Source organism: Lepus europaeus, chromosome 20, assembly GCF_033115175.1.
Source record: "Lepus europaeus isolate LE1 chromosome 20, mLepTim1.pri, whole genome shotgun sequence".
Classification (NCBI taxonomy): Eukaryota; Metazoa; Chordata; class Mammalia; order Lagomorpha; family Leporidae; genus Lepus; species Lepus europaeus.
Window position 1 is genome coordinate 499,084 of NC_084846.1, and position 8,794 is coordinate 507,877.

The window sequence follows — 8,794 nt, forward strand, 5'->3', positions numbered from 1 at the left end:
GGTTGTATGGTAGGGTTATGTTCAGGTTTCTGAGGAATCTCCAGACTGACTTCCATAGTAGCTTAACCAGTTTGCATTCCCACCAACAGTGGGTTAGTGTCCCTTTTTCCCCACATCCTCTCCAGCATCTGTTGTTGGTAGATTTCTGAATGTGAGCCATTCTCACCGGGGTGAGGTGAAACCTCATTGTGGTTTTGATTTGCATTTCTCTGATGGCTAGTGATCTTGAACATTTTTTCATGTGTCTGTTGGCCATTTGGATTTCCTCTTTCGAAAAATGTCTATTGAGGTCCTTGGCCCATCTCTTAAGTGGGTTGTTTGTTTTGTTGTTGTGGATTTTCTTGATTTCTTTGTAGATTCTAGTTATCAACCCTTTATCTGTAGTATAGTTTGCGAATATTTTTTCCCATTCTGTTGGTTGCCTCTTCACTTTCCTGACTGTTTCTTTTGAAGTACAGAAACTTCTCAATTTGATGCAATCCCAAATGTTAATTTTGGTTTGACTGCCTGTGCTGTTGGAGTATTTTCCAGGAAGTCTTTGCCTGTGCCTATATCTTGCAGGGTTTCTCCAATGCTCTCTAATAATTTCATGGTTTTGGGTCGTAGATTTAAGTCTTTAATCCATGTTGAGTGAATTTTTGTGTAAGGTGATAGGTATGGGTCTTGCTTCAAGCTTCTGCATGTGGAAATCCAATTTTCCCAGCACCATTTATTGAATAGACTGTCCTTATTCCAGGGATTAGATTTGGATCTTTGGTCAAATATAAGTTGGCTGTAGATGTTTGGATTGATTTCTGGTGTTTCTATTCTGTTCCATTGGTCTATCCATCTGTTTCTGTACCAGTTCCATGCTGTTTTGATAACAACTGCCCTGTAGTATGCCCTGAAATCTGGGATTGTGATGCCTCTGGCTTTGTTTTTGTTGTACAGGATTGCTTTGGCTATTCGAGGTCTTCTGTGTCTCCATATGAATTTCAGCATCATTTTTTCCAGATCTGAGAAGAAGGTCTTCGGGATCTTGATGGGTATTGCATTGAATGTATAAATTGCTTTTGGGAGAATAGACATTTTGATGATATTGATTCTTCCAAGCCATGAGCATGGAAGATTTCTCCATTTTTGGTATCCTCTTCTATTTCTTTCTCTAAGGTTTTGTAGTTTTCATCGTAGAGATCTTTAACGTCTTTGGTTAAGTTTATTCCAAGGTATTTGATTGTTTTTGTAGCTATTGTGAATGGGATTGATCTTAGAAGTTCTTCCTCAGCCGTGGCATTGCCTGTGTATACAAAGGCTGTTGATTTTTGTGCATTGATTTTATATCCTGCTACTTTGCCAAACTCTTCGATGAGTTCCAGCAGTCTCTTAGTAGAGTTCTTTGGGTCCCCTAAATAAAGAATCATATCATCTGCAAAGAGGGATAGTTTGAGTTCGTCCTTCCCGATTTGTATCCCTTTAATTTCTTTTTCTTGCCTAATAGCTCTGGCCAAAACTTCCAGAACTATATTGAATAGCAGTGGTGAGAGAGGGCATCCCTGTCTGGTACCAGATTTCAGTGGAAATGCTTCCAACATTTCCCCATTCAATAGGATGTTGGCCGTGGGTTTTTCATATATTGCTTTGATTGTATTGAGGAATGTTCCTTCCATACCCAGTTTGCTTAGAGTTTTCATCATGAAAGGGTGTTGTATTTTATCAAATGCTTTCTCTGCGTCTATTGAGAGAATCATATGGTTTTTCTTCTGCAGTCTGTTAATGTAGTGTATTACGTTGATTGTTTTGCAAATGTTGAACCTCCCTGCATACCGGGGATGAATCCCACTTGGTCTGGGTGGATGATCTTTCTGATGTGTTGTTGCATTCTATTGGCCATAATTTTATTGAGGATTTTTGCATCTATGTTCATCAGGGATATTGGTCTGTAATTCTCTTTCAATGTTGCATCTCTTTCTGGCTTAGGAATTAAGGTGATGGTGGCTTCATAGAAAGAATTTGGGAGGATTCCCTCTTTTTCGATTGCTCTGAATAGTTTGAGAAGAATTGGAGTTAGTTCTTCTCTAAATGTCTGGTAGAACTCAGCAGTGAATCCATCTGGTCCTGGGCTTTTCTTTGTTGGGAGGGCCTTTATTACTGTTTCAATTTCTGTGTCAGTTATTGGTCTGTTTAGGTTTTCTATGTCTTCCTGGCTCAATTTAGGGAGGTTGTATGTGTCCAAGAATCTGTCCATTTCTGATTGATTTCCCTGTTTGCTGGCATACAAGTCCTTGTAGTAATTTCTGATGATTCTTTTTATTTCTGTGGCGTCTGTTGTTACGTTTCCCATTTCATCTCTGATCCTATTGATTTGGGTCTTTTCTCTTCTTTTTTTAGTTAGTTGGGCCAATGGGGTGTCAATTTTGTTTATTTTTTCAAAAAACCAGCTCCTCGTTTGGCTGATTTTTTGTAATGTTTTTTTGGATTCAATCCTGTTGATTTCTTCTCTGATTTTAATTATTTCTCTTCTCCTACTGGGTTTGGGTTTGGCTTGCTGCAGATTTTCTAGATCCTTGAGATGACTTGAAAGCTCATCTATTTGGTGCCTTTCCAATTTCTTGATGTAGGCACCTATTGATATAAACTTTCCTCTTAACACTGCTTTTGTTGTATCCCATAGGTTTTGGTATGTTGTGCTGTTATCCTCATTTACTTCCAGAAAATTTTTGATTTCTCTTTTAATTTCTTCTATGACCCATTGTTCATTCAGGAGCATGTTGTTCAATCTCCATGTGTTTGCACGTTCTCTAGGGATTCCTGAGTTGCCAATTTCCAATTTCATTCCTTTGTGGTCTGAGAAGCTGCATGGTATGATTCTAATTCTTTTGAATTTGCTGAGACTTGCTTTATGGCCTAGTATGTGGTCAATCCTAGAGAAGGTTCCATGTACTGCTGAGAAGAATGTAAAGTCCTTAGATGTAGGATGAAATGTTCTGTAGATATCTGTTAGATCCATTTGGGCTATAGTGTCATTTAAATCTACTGTCTCCTTGTTGATCTTCTGTCCTGTTGATCTGTCTATCTCTGAGAGTGGAGTATTGAAGTCCCCCAGTACTATTGTATTGGGGTCTAAGTCTCCCTTTAAGTCCTTTAACAAGTCTTTTATATAAGCTGGTGCCCTGTAATTAGGTGCATATACGTTGATAATCGTTATATCTTCCTGTTGAATGGTTCCCTTAATCATTATATAGTGCCCCTCTTTGTCTCTCCTAACAGTTTTTGTGGTAAAGTTTATGTTGTCCGATATTAAGATGGCTACGCCCGCTCTCTTTTCATTTCTGTTGGCGTGGTATATCTTTTTCCAGCCTTTCACTCTCAGCTTGTATGGATCATTGTTGGACAGATGGGTTTCTTGTAAGCAGCAAAAAGATGGGTTTTGTTCCTTAACCCAATCAGCCAATCGGTGTCTTTTAACTGGACAGTTCAAGCCATTAACATTCAATGTGACTATTGAGAAGGAGTAACTTTGCCCTGCCATTTGCCAAAGATATTTTCTAGTAACTGGTTTGACATTCCTGTGATCTTTTACTGTGAGGTTTCCTTCCTTTACCTTCTTTCATATTGGTGACCGTGTTTCTGTGTTTCTGTATGTAACACATCTTTAAGCATCTTTTGCAGGGCTGGACGAGTGGCGACAAATTCTTTCAATTTCTGTTTGCTGTGAAAGGTCTTAATTTCGCCTTCATTCACAAATGAGAGCTTTGCAGGATATAATATTCTGGGCTGGCAGGTTTTCTCTCTTAGTACCTGGGCTATATCTCGCCATTCTCTCCTGGCTTGTAGGGTTTCTGAAGAGAAGTCAGCTGTAAGTCTAATTGGAGATCCTCTGAGAGTAATCTGGCATTTCTCTCTTGCACATTTTAGGATCTTTTCTTTGTGTTTCACTGTGGTGAGTTTGATTACGACGTGTCGTGGTGAGGATCTCTTTTGGTCATGTTTATTTGGGGTTCTCTGAGCTTCCTGTACTAGGATGTCTCTGTCCTTCTCCAAACTTGGGAAATTTTCTGCTAGTATCTCATTAAAAAGGCCTTCTAATCCTTTCTCCCTTTCCATGCCTTCAGGAACTCCTACAACCCGAATGTTGGGTTTTTTAATAGTATCCTGTAGATTCCTGACAGTATTTTTTAAATTTCTGATTTCTTCTTCTTTTCTTTGATTTGACTGTTTCCTTTCCTGTTCTCTGTCTTCTAATTCCGATATTCTCTCTTCTGCTTCACCCATTCTGTTTTTAAGGCTCTCTAATGTGTTTGCCATTTGATCTATTGAGTTCTTCATTTCATTTGGTTTTTTGTCACTATCGCAATTTCCTGTTCCACTAGTTTTTTCATTTCATTTTGATTCCTCCTTAATATTTCATTTTCACGGGAGAGATTTTCTATCTTGTCCATTAAGGATTTCTGTAGTTCAAGAATTTGTTTTTGAGAACTTCTTAATGTTCTTATCACTTTTTGAAATCTGCTTCTTGCATTTCCTCTATATCTTCATCTTCATAATCTTGCATTGGCGTGTCTTGTTCACTTGGGGGCGTCATAGTGCCTTCCTTGTTCTTGGTACCTCCGCTTCTATGTTTCTTGCTTGGCATGTTAGAGATAATTTGTGGTGTTTTTGTTTTTGTTTTTTTCTCTCGTTATACTATGCCTCTAAGTGAGCTGTCTGCTTTGTTGGAGCCTTAGGGGCTGTGTTGGGTGTGGCCAGAGAGCTATGCTTGTTTCTTGAGGTTTAAGACTGTGTAAAGAGCGACTCTCCCAGATTACTTGCTCCTTGCTGGCTCGCTCTCTCTCTCTCTCTTTTTTTTTTTTTTTTTTGACTCAGTTGGGAGTGGAGTTGAGGGTAGTTGAAATCTGGCCTCTGTGAGTGTTCGTTTGATCTACCCCTGGGACCATACACAGAGTTTATGCAGCCCTCAATGTGTTCTCCAGTTTCGCTAAAGATACTGAGTTTGGCTGCGCTTTACATATGTAAAATCGCGGTGCTCTTTGTTTTGCTTGGTGAGTGAAGGGAGAGGCCTCTGTTCCCCCTCCCCCCAATGTCTCAGACTTCTCAGGTCTTTGTCTTACCCTCCTGGGTTCCCGCGCTGGCGAGATTCTTTGGCTCTGGCTCCTCTCCCGCCGCTGCCGCTCGGCTCGTCTCGGTTGGTTTTCCACGCGGTGGGTTCCCTGTAAGTCCTCTGTGTCTCATCCACAAGATCCGGAAGCGTTTCCTCTGCAGTTTTTTTCTTGAGTCTTTTCCTGAGGCTACAGTAATTCCACTTTTATGAAAGTTTATTTTCCCAAACTAAGGCACACGTCCTCACTATCCGCCATCTTGGCTCCGCCTCCCAAAATACTGTACTTTCAGTATGGACTTCTGTAGTTCAAGCATTTGGTTTTTTTAACCTATTATTATTCTTATTTTTTATTTAGTAAATATAAATTTCCAAAGTACAGTTTATGGATTACAATGGCTTCCCCCCCCATAATTCCCCTCCCACTCTCACCTCTCCCATCTCCCAATCCCTCTCCTATTCCATTCACATCAAGATTCATTTTCAATTTTCTTTATATACAGGAGATTGATTTAGTATATATTAAGTAAGATTTCATCAGTTTGTACCCACACAGAGACACAAAGTGTAAAATACTGTTTCAGTACTAGTTATAGCATTACTTCATATTGGACAACACATTAAGGACAGATCCCACATGAGAAGTAAGTACAAAGTGACTCCTGTTCTTGACTTAACAATTTGAGACTCTTGTTTATGGTGTCAGTAATCTCCCTATGCTCTAATCATGAGTTGCCAACGCTAGGGAACCTTTTGAGTTTATTTTTGATAACTTCTAGATGTTCTTATTATAATTTTTTTTAAATCCATATGTTGCATTTCTTCTATCTCATTGTCTTTATAATCTTGTTCATTTGGGAATGTCATGATGTCTTCCTTGTTCTTGTTTCCTTGATTTCAGCATTTTTTGGCATTGTGGAGATATCTTTACTTTCTTCTTCTTTTTTTCTCACTGTTGTGGCTTTTGTGGTTATACAATGACTCGATTAAGTGCACTGTCTCTTTTTGGTGATTCTCTAGAGGCCTGTGTTGGGTGTGGCCAGAGAGCTCTGTTCAGTTCTTCAGGGTTAAGGGTGTGCCAAAAGTGACACACCCAGGTTTGGCATGGTAAATCTTCTCTCCCTTTTTTTTATTCAAAAGGGAAATAATTCCACTCAGCTGAGTTCTTCTCCTTGATGGCAATCAGTGTCTGGGTGCTAGCCCCAGTGGGTAAAATATTTTTCTGCTCTGTCCCAAAGACCACACAAAGGATCTATGCAGTCCTCAGTGTAAGCTCAGATTCCCCCACAATCTCTCTCACCACATAGCCAAAGCTGCCCAAGTTTGTGGCATCTCCCAATGAGACTACTCAAGTCTCAGCCACACCATGATTTCCCCAAAAAACACTCAGTTTATTTCTTTCACAGTCCCAGTTCATCAGCTCCACACAGTCACTAGGTTTTAGTCTCCTGTTATTACTCACAACCAGTGTCAAGTTTTTCTAGTTGGATGAGAAGGGCATGGCTCCAAGCTGGCACAGCTGTTATTTATGTCCAAAATGGCACCTGCTCTATTATCTCACAAACCTCTGTAAGGTGAGTGGAGAGAAAGAATAGTGTCTGTACCAGTCCCTTTTATTTTTTATCTCCTCTAGTTAGGCAGTGCACTTTCTTACGTGGGCCTTGAAGCCTCATTCCCTCTTGGCTCTCCCTGCCATGTTTCCACCAGTGTCTCAGGCTACTGCAGTTTCACCTCACCTCCCTTTCCAGTGCTGGTGAATAGACCTGTAGCTGGTGTCCCAAACAATGGGTGCCTGTGCCCTCCAAATAGGTCCACCATGTCCCACTAATTCCAGAAGAGTCTCCTCTGCAGTTTTTTCCCTAACTCTTCCCTGAGACTACAGTATCTCCACTTTGATTAAGCTATCTTTTCCCAAACTATCTATGAGCTTCTTCCCTATTGCACCATTTGGAGCCTTCCATCTGCAATGAATCATCTACTACTCAAATATACAAAATACTTAGATATAAATATGTTCAGTGTTGAAATTCTAGGCAAATATAACTCATACAGGTAAAGCCAGTATAGCAGTATTTCACGTGATATGGCTTCATGATGACATTTCTTAATGGTTTGCCTTTTAATGAATATTTTCTTAAATATCCATTTCATAATTTATTTATTTTATATTTATTTTTTAAAAAGAAGTTTTATAGCATTTTTCACCCAGAAGCCTTTTATTTAAGGTATACAAACTTCGTGCATTTCATAAATACAACTTTAGGAACACTATTAGCATTTACTGTGTGACTTGGACTTATATTTTTTGAGCAACTTTTTCTTTTTCTTTCTTTTTTTTTTGAACTACCTACAAGGCAGGCATTTTTTAAAGGTTTATTTTTATTTATTTGAAAGACAGAGTTACAGAGAGATGGAGAGACAGAAAGAGAGAGGTCTTCCATCTGCTGGTTCACTCCCCCATATAGCTGCAACAGCTGGAGCTGAGCTGATCCAAAGCAATGAACCAGGAACTTCTTCCAGGTCTTCCATGCATGTGCAGAAACCCAAGCACTTGGGCCATCTTCTACTGCTTTCCCAGGCCATAGCAGAGAGCTGAATCATAAGAGGAGCAGCTGGGACTAGAACTGGTGCCCATATGGGTTATTGGCATTTTAGGCTGGGGCTTTAACCTGCTGTGCTACAGTGTCAACCTTCTTTATTATTTCTTTTTTTTGAATTTTTTTTATTTAGTAAATATAAATTTCCAGAAAAATATTTTTTAAAAACTAGGTAATTATGTTCTTAAATAATATTGAATGATGATAAAAATACTCAAGATATCTAAGGGCTTTGCTAATGAGTACACCCATCCCAGATTCTCTCACACATATCACTGCCAAACACAGAACACAGTAGCTTTGGAGGATTCTGGGCCAGAAATTGTATTTCCAAGGTAACTCAGGTTATGCTATGGTGAAATATGAACTCCAAAATTGTGAGAGATCAAAGCAGTAAAGATTTACATTAGTCTCAGAGTGAACATATCACAGTGGTTTCTTAAGAGAGGGGGTTGTGGCCAGTGCCCTGGATAAATAGGATATTCCTCCACCTGCGGCGCTGGCACACCTGGTTCTAGTCCTGGTCGGGGTGCTGGATTCTGTCCCAGTTGCCCCTCTTCCAGGCCAGCTCTCTGCTATGGCTCGGGAGGGCAGTGGAGGATGGCCCAGGTCCCTGGGCCCTGCACCCTCATGGGAGACCAGGAGAAGCACCTGGCTCCTGGCTTCAGATTAGCGAGATGCGCCAGCTGCAGCGGCCATTGGAGGGTGAACCAACGGCAAAAAGGAAGACCTTTCTCTCTGTCTCTCTCTCTCTCACTATCCACTCTGCCTGTCCAAAAAAAAAATAAAGAAAAAAAGTGAATTTTTCAAAGGATTCCAAAGATATTTTCCTCATATATCCTAGATTAGAAATCATATGGCCCAGAAGGCAAGAGTTACATCAAACTATAAATAATTTAAATACAGTCAGAAGATTTGGAAGTTTTATTTTGGGTCATACCCAGATTCTCATAATATAAAAGAAAATCACACTCTCATTAAATAGTCCAAGGGTAGAGATATAAAATAATATAAGTAATATATTCCTATAATTGCATTTGTAAACTGTATACTTTTTTGTAAGTTTTGACCTACCAGATAACACAAGATGGCTTTAAACAGAAATTGTGAATTCTGATAATCT